Raw genomic sequence first — 7,892 nt, forward strand, 5'->3', positions numbered from 1 at the left:
GAGGAGCTCCTAGGTTGGTTATCAACTACAATCCCTTCAACAAAGTCTTGGAATGGATAAGATATCCAATTCCGAATAAGAGAGACCTAATCAATAGGTTAAGTGGATCTGTGATCTTCTCTAAGTTCGACATGAAAAGTGGATTTTGGAAAATCCAAATTCATGAGAAGGATAAGTATAAGACAACTTTTGTCACACCCTTTGGATAATACGAATGGAACGTAATGCCCTTTGGTCTTAAGAATGCCCTAGTGAGTTCCAGAATATTATGAATGATATTCTTGGTCCCCTAAGTAAATATTCCATAGTTTACATAGATCATGTCCTCATCTTCTCTAAATCTGTTGAAGAACACTGGAAACATTTGAATTCGTTTCTAGAAGTTATCAAAACAAATGGATTAGTTGTTTTTGCTACTAAAATCAAGTTGTTTCAAACCAACATCCGATTTCTTGGATACAATATCCATCAATCAAAAATAAGTCCAATTAGCAGAGTAATCCAATTTGCTGATAAATTTCCGGGTGAAATCCTTGAGAAAGCCCAACTCCAGCAGTTCCTAGGATCTCTCAACTTTGTTGCTGATTTCTATCAAAACCTCTGCAAAAAATGCAAGCCATTGTTTGATAGACTTCAAAAGAATCCTCCTCCATGGACTACTGACCATATCTCAGTTGTCAAAGAAGTTAAGATCCATGTCCAGACATTACCTTGTCTTGGCATTCCTACTATTGAGTCTTTTAAAATCGTTGAGATTGATGCCTCCGATATTGGGTACGGTGGTATTCTTAAACAGCAAGTTCATTCCAACCAACCTGAACAAATTGTTTGCTTCCATTCAGGTGTTTGGAATTCAGCTCAAAAGAATTATAGTACTATTAAGAAATAGATTTTATCTATAGTACTATGCATTTTAAAGTTTCAAGATGAACTTTTAAATCAGAAGTTTTTAATAAGAGTTGATTGAATGAGTGCAAAGCATGTTTTAGAAAAAGATGTTCAAAACATTGCATCTAAACAAATTTTTGCTAGATGGCAAGTAGAGAATAGGAGGTTTAGAAGTAGAGTGTGGTGAGAGTAGTGTGGACAGAGTGATGGCGAGCATAGATGACCAAAGTATTGTGCATGATAACTTCAAAATCAAAATCTGAATACAAAATAACAGAGTATTCAAAGATCATGAAGAGACTTAAAAGTAATGCATAGATTCAAAATAACTTGAATGAAAAACTTACAAATGAACTTAGGCCAGAATGCAACTAGCGATTACAAGCTTAGACTTAGAAACATTGGAATGAAACATTACAAGTGTTTGGCTTTTGAGAGGTTCAAGAGATTACAAGAGTAAAAGTCTCTGTGTAATTAGCTCTCAAATTAGCTCTGCCTTGAACTTCAGACTTCTGCTCCTTAAATAGACTTTGGGAGGACATTGTACTAGAATCACGGGATGCCAGCATGCTTAGTGCTTGTCAGGCGTGCACCGAAAGCAGATTCCTTCTGCTTTTACTTGAGGTAACTCGCACCGAAAGCAGGGTAAAACTTTTGGTGAATAGTGAAAAAAGTCACTATTCATGAATAGTACTTTGTCGGTTGGCCGACCGAATACTGTTCACTTATTTGTCTTTTTGTGCCGACAATAGTCTACACAGCTTAGCCTTGGTTTTAATCATCGACGTACTCATCATCAAAAGGATCATAATGGGTAGGAGACTCTGGACCCCAATCCCAATCATCGACAAAGTTATAGTCATTATGACCCTATTCCTCACAGGTGGTACAGTAATCAAGATGCCATGTTCCATCAGAACCTGAGAGCAGATTATGATCTATCAGGTCTTTTGGATCTATATCTGTTTTACTCCACCATCTTCCATTGCAATAGAGGTAATTGCTTATTTTGAGGCGCTTGCCCCAAATACCTAAAACAGACATATCTTCGTCAAAAATAATTATTCTATTATTTTTTGCTAGGACAGGTCTATTTGATATTTCTTGGACCGCATTAATCATAAATCCCTTTTTAACAATTCTCCAGAGATTCATAATGCTTATGGGATCTTCAAACCTTAGAGGGATTCTTCCCATTCTTAACTCAGCAGCATAATCACTAATTGAAGGATTAATGAGGATGCAATGCTTAGCAGGCTTAACTTCCATGAAGTTATTTGGATAAAATTCTGGAATTGTACACCAGATCCTTAGGACAATAGGACTGTTGGTGTTCAGCCTCCTTCTTAGTTGCTCATCCTGGATGCTTTTGACAGTGTCACGGACTATCGCAGGGAAGTCACGTATTTCTTCTAGGTACTTAACTGGGTAATAGGATAGAAATTCTTCTTCAAAGAGCTGAGCACCTAATTCAGGACATCCAATCTCAAAATGATCCCAATCACCATTCCATAGTTGCCATGAAATGCCATATTCTTTGTCAGGGACATAGATTAACCCTGGAAACTCATAATGAGGCTCAAAAACTCGAAGAGTCTTTATTCCAAAGACTTTTTTGTACTCAAAATTTTTCCCATCAGTAATTAACATCATTCTCTTAATCCACCTATCAAAGTATTCAGTGTATGATGGACTTGTAAAAATTAAGTTTTGAATCTCGCCAGGAAGGTCAAGAACCCTTTGACGGATTTTTCCCATTTCATTAGGACTGATCCTTTGGATCTGGTAGATCTCAGTGGGAGGTCGAATCCGCTTAGTACTTCTGGATGCAACAGATTGTAACAAAATCTTATTGCAGCTTAAATGATACTCAGTAGCTTTCATGGACTTGTCATGAAGATTCTTATGACTTTTTAAGAAAGCTTGAGTCAAATTGCCTAATAGTATTTGAATATGAAAAGGGTAATTGTTGAGATCACCCTTTGAATATTTGGTTGAAGTTTGAAGAACTTCTTTCAAGACAATACTATTAGTCTTATCCAGATTGAAAAATTCAATCTGTTGAGGAATTTTCTGTTGAATCTCCGCTGGAAATTCTTCATACTCATTCACCTTAGCTTTCCCCTTCTCCGCAGGAGTCAAGCGCTTAGGATTTACCGGATTGAAGGACTCAATCTGTTGGGGATCTTTCTGGAGATTCTCCGCTGGATACTCTGCGTACTCAACCACCTTAGCTATTCCTTCCTCCGCAGGAGTCAGGTGCTTAGGATTTACCAGACTAAGGGGAACCTCAATCTGTTGGGGATCTTTCTGCAGATTCTCCGCTGGATACTCTGCGTACTCAACCACCTTAGCTATTCCTTCCTCTGCAGGAGTCAGGTGCTTAGGATTTACCAGACTGAGGGGAACCTCAATCTGTTGGGAAACTTTCTGCGGACTTTCCGCTGGACCTTCTGCATACTCATTTACCTTAGCTATCCCTTTCCCCGCTGGGGTTAGGTGCCCAGGATTTTGAATTTCTGGTGGGAAATTCCCTTGATTGCTTAACTTAGTTAGCTTAGTTTTACCTTCCTTTGTTGAAGAAAGAAACTTAGGAGGGGTCATTTTATCCTGAAAAATGAAAATGTTAGAAACAATCCAAAGTTCAGAAGTAATAATGACATTATGCTTGAATAACATTTTTGTAAAGTACTTAGATATTTTATTCAGAAGACTGAATAATAAACTTAAATATACCCAATTAAATGGAGTATTTATGAAGCTGAATTTGCTTAGGGTGTTTTTAAGACCAAAGGGCAATTCATGAATCTGGATTTGCCAAAATCCACTTTTCATGTCGAACTTAGAGAAGATCACAGATCCGCTTAACCTATTGATTAGGTCTTTCTTATTTGGAATTAGATATCTTATCCATTTCAAGACTTTGTTGAGGGGCTTGTAGTTGATAACCAACCTAGGGGCTCCTCTCTCAAGCTCAGCATTTTTCTAAACATAAAAGGTTGAACAAGACCAAGGGGACTTATTTTTATGAATTATGCCTTTGTGTAATAGGTCTTCTATTTCTTTCTGGCAAAATTCAGTAACTTCTTGACTCATTTGGATGGGTCTAGCCTTAGTGGTAATTCTTCCTTCATCAAAGTCTTTGATATAAGGAAGGCTTACGGTGTGCTTCTTTTTATGCCAAAAGGCAGTAGGGACATCAGAACAAACTTCTCTTTTGATCCTATCTTCAAAGAGTTGGATTCTTTGCTGAAGGGTCTTTTGACTTAATTGTTCTTCAATTCTTTTAATCTTAATCTCTTCTTGTAAAAACTCTATTTGTTGAGTCTTTGACTTGATTAGGTTAACAGACTTAGAGATTGAATTGCTTTTGAAAGCATTCAACTGACTTAATTCTGGCTTAGCCAAGAATTTGAACTTAACCTTTTCATCCATGGGATAGGTAATTAAACCATCCTGGTCTGTTGTTAAAGGATACAACAGAGTAATGAAAGGTAGACCTAATATGACTTTGTTAGTCATATTCTTAACTATGACAAATGATGTTTTGAAGTAAACATTGTCTTGACACACATGGACTTTACTTATTTTAAAAGTAATTTGCATCTTGTTGCCATTAGCAGAACGCAAAGTTTCTTTTGACTTACTGTAATACTTCGTAGGAACCAGTCCTTCTTGTATACAGTTCAGATCTGCACCTGTATCAATTAATACAACTACAGATAGCTCAAAATCTTGTATCTTAATTCTAACCTTGGAATACCATTTTTTAATATGGATTCGGTTGATTAGACTCAGACAATTTTCTTCAAATTGTGGAGGCGTGTCTTCAAGCTTAGGCTTGGGCTCGGCTTTGCTATCATTAGGACTGCTAGTGGCTGACTTAAGCTTGTGCTCAATTTTCAAGAGATTAACAACCTGTTTTAACTCTTGATTTTCTTCCTTAAGTATTTTAATCTCAGACTTAATTTGATTAACTTCAAGTTGCAAATCTTTTATTGTGATTTGTTCATTGGGTTTATCAAATCTTTTAAGTGTATTACTTAAACTTATTTCAAGGCTTTTAGACTTATTAACTTCTCTTTTTGTTAGAAGTTTTCTTAACTTTTCTAAATATTGCCTTTTTAACTCAGGATTTTCAATCTTACTTATAAGATCAAGAAGCAATTCTTCTTGCTCTTCTTCTTTAGTTATAACACTAATTGTTTTGCAACAAGTGTCATTACAACCAAAACTTATGTCTGGACCTGATTTAGACTTATTGCCACTACAAGAGCAATAGCTGTTTTCACTTGAACTAATACTTAGTTCAGACTCATTTTCACTGGACTCAGTGTCTTTTATCTCTAACATTCTTATTAAATTTTCTTTTTCTTCGTTAGAGACTTTTAGAGACTTAATGGTTTCCTTAGCTTTGCAATCCTTTGCCAAGTGACCTGACTTACCACACTTATAACAACCTTCTTTGTTGTTAAATCTTTTAAACCTTTTCTTAGGTTTCCTTTTTTCCATCTTATAGAAATCATTCGGCTCAAAGCTTCTTTTCTTGAATCTTTTAAACCGTTTCTTATGCTTTCTATATTCTTCATGCTTACGAGACTTCTTATGTTTCTTTGATGGAGCTACTGAAGGTAGACCATACTGCTCACAGAAATTACCCATTTCATACTTAGCCTTTTTCTTATCCTTTTTGGCTTGGTTCGATATTTTCATATCGATACACATCTTAAGACCTTCTTTTTGGATAGCATTTATGATATTCCCGTAAGTGAGATTATCATACTCTATCACATTGTTCTCATTGACTAAGACTTCTTTGATCTTATGGACAAAGAGGTGAGGTAAATCGTTTATGAATTTTTCTTTCCAAAACGGTTGGTTACTATCATCTCTTAACATGACTCTAGAGAGGAATACATCTTTGTACCATCTAAAGTCGCTTAGGGTTGGACATCTACGGTTACTGAGCTGGTCATGGACCCTAGACGCAAGGTGACTTGGCGTGCCAATAAAATGTTCTACGATTGTATAGAACAAAGTGTTGACAGCATTAGAATCTCCTAATCCAATTTTTTCATTGAATATAGGAATTTCTTCCTCATTGGTTTTGACAACACTCTTTATACTGGCTCTTGACTTATCGATGAGATGCTTTTCCCACCAGGATTGAAGGGTTCCTGTGAAACCCGTAACTAAGAGGTCGACAACCTCCGGTTGGCTCAAATCATGGTTCATAACATAACTACTAGAAACTATGGTCATATGGGTTAACTTATTAAGAATTTACTGCTCTGCTAAACCATCGATATTCCACTCGTATAGTTTATCAGCAGAAACTGCAAATTGACCTTGGAAACTTCTTTCCTCAAATTGGATATCCAGAGGGGTAGGCTTGGGATACCAATTCTTGGTGAAACTTGTTGGGGGAAACTTAGGTTTGTGGATCCTATTCAGTTCTAAAGCTGAAAGGGCTTTTTTCGACTTTTCTGATATTCTTATTTGAATCAGACCCGGAAGTTGATTCTGTCTCAGATGAATTCTCAGAAGACTCAGGGATCTTAGCAACAGACACAATGTTGGAACTACTGGGCTGTTCTTGTTTGGTCTTAACCAAATCCTTAAGCATTTCCTCTATTTTTTCAACAAAGGGCTTATTCTTGTTAACCTTTAAACTAGTTCCCTGTTTTAGGTATGAAAACTTGATTATAGGTTTCTCTTGCTTAAAAGGCTTATGTTTCTCTTTTGTGAGAGGCTTATTATCGAGCTTTTCTTCAATTTTGTCCATCTGGTTTCCTATGGAGTTATATATATATAAAAGCTAATCTGTCATTTAAAACCATTAACATACCAACAAGATCAACAATGACATAAAATAAGATAACTAGAAAACTAGAATAATATAATGCATACAAACAAAACCATATACCAGTAGTCCAAAGTGGCCATCTTCAGCCCCAGTTAATGTAAGAACAAATATCTTTTCATGCAATGGAATGGAAGAAGATACAAAATAAAATTTCAAAAAGTCAGCTTCGTTTTTTATCTTGACAACTGCATAGAGCTAAGTTTCGGTTTCTTCAAGCCTAGTATAAACCCCAAAACACAACCCTTTTCCCTACATCAGTATATAGATCGAAACCATAAAACCCATCAAAACAACAATCAATTTCTATCATTTAAATGCAAAATTCGATCCTCAACTAATGGGAACACCACAAAAAAATAAATAAATAAATTCACTCAATCATCCATCAACCAATTATTAATAAGAAATATACAATATGTAGGTTCCCCTCAAATCCTCAAATCAATTAATACTCCGTTTATTTCGGCATAAAATGTTTTTTTGGAAAATGATTTTGGCATTTTTCAGTGTTTGGTGGGAGCAAAAATAATGGTCAATGGAAATCATTTTCAGTTTGACTGTAAAAGTTTCTTTAATTTTTGAAAACGATTTACGATTCTCTTCATTTTTGCGCACACATTTGTGAGAATCCGCCACCACTGGACATTCGAGTTTGTAGCGGAATATATTTTTTTTCTTAAAAACTTAGGAATATAACACATCAAAGTTGACTGAATTACTTCAATATATAAATAATATAATTTGGCGTTCTTACATAATAAATACAAAACATTTAATATATGTGCCACATGCGACACTAATAATACATAATCATAGTTTTAACCTAGTACAAACCAACATATAAAATATTATATACCAAAGGAAATGCATACGGATAAGTTCTACGAAGGACATAAAAATGAATGGACTGAGCAGGGTAGTTCAATACACAAAAGAGGTGGTAGTTAGCCTCATCCACTCTCATCAGGATTAGCACAAAGATCCTGGTAAGCTTAGTATTTCTCATCTTCAGCTCCTGCACAATTATTTATTTGATTATGGTTATCACCACAATTTCATATTGCAATCAAGTGAGTCAACTGCTTTCAATAATATGATGAAAACTGATTTATTTAAGAATACACAATACAATAAAATA

The sequence above is a fragment of the Alnus glutinosa genome, chromosome 11 (genome assembly GCF_958979055.1).
Source record: "Alnus glutinosa chromosome 11, dhAlnGlut1.1, whole genome shotgun sequence".
NCBI lineage: Eukaryota > Viridiplantae > Streptophyta > Magnoliopsida > Fagales > Betulaceae > Alnus > Alnus glutinosa.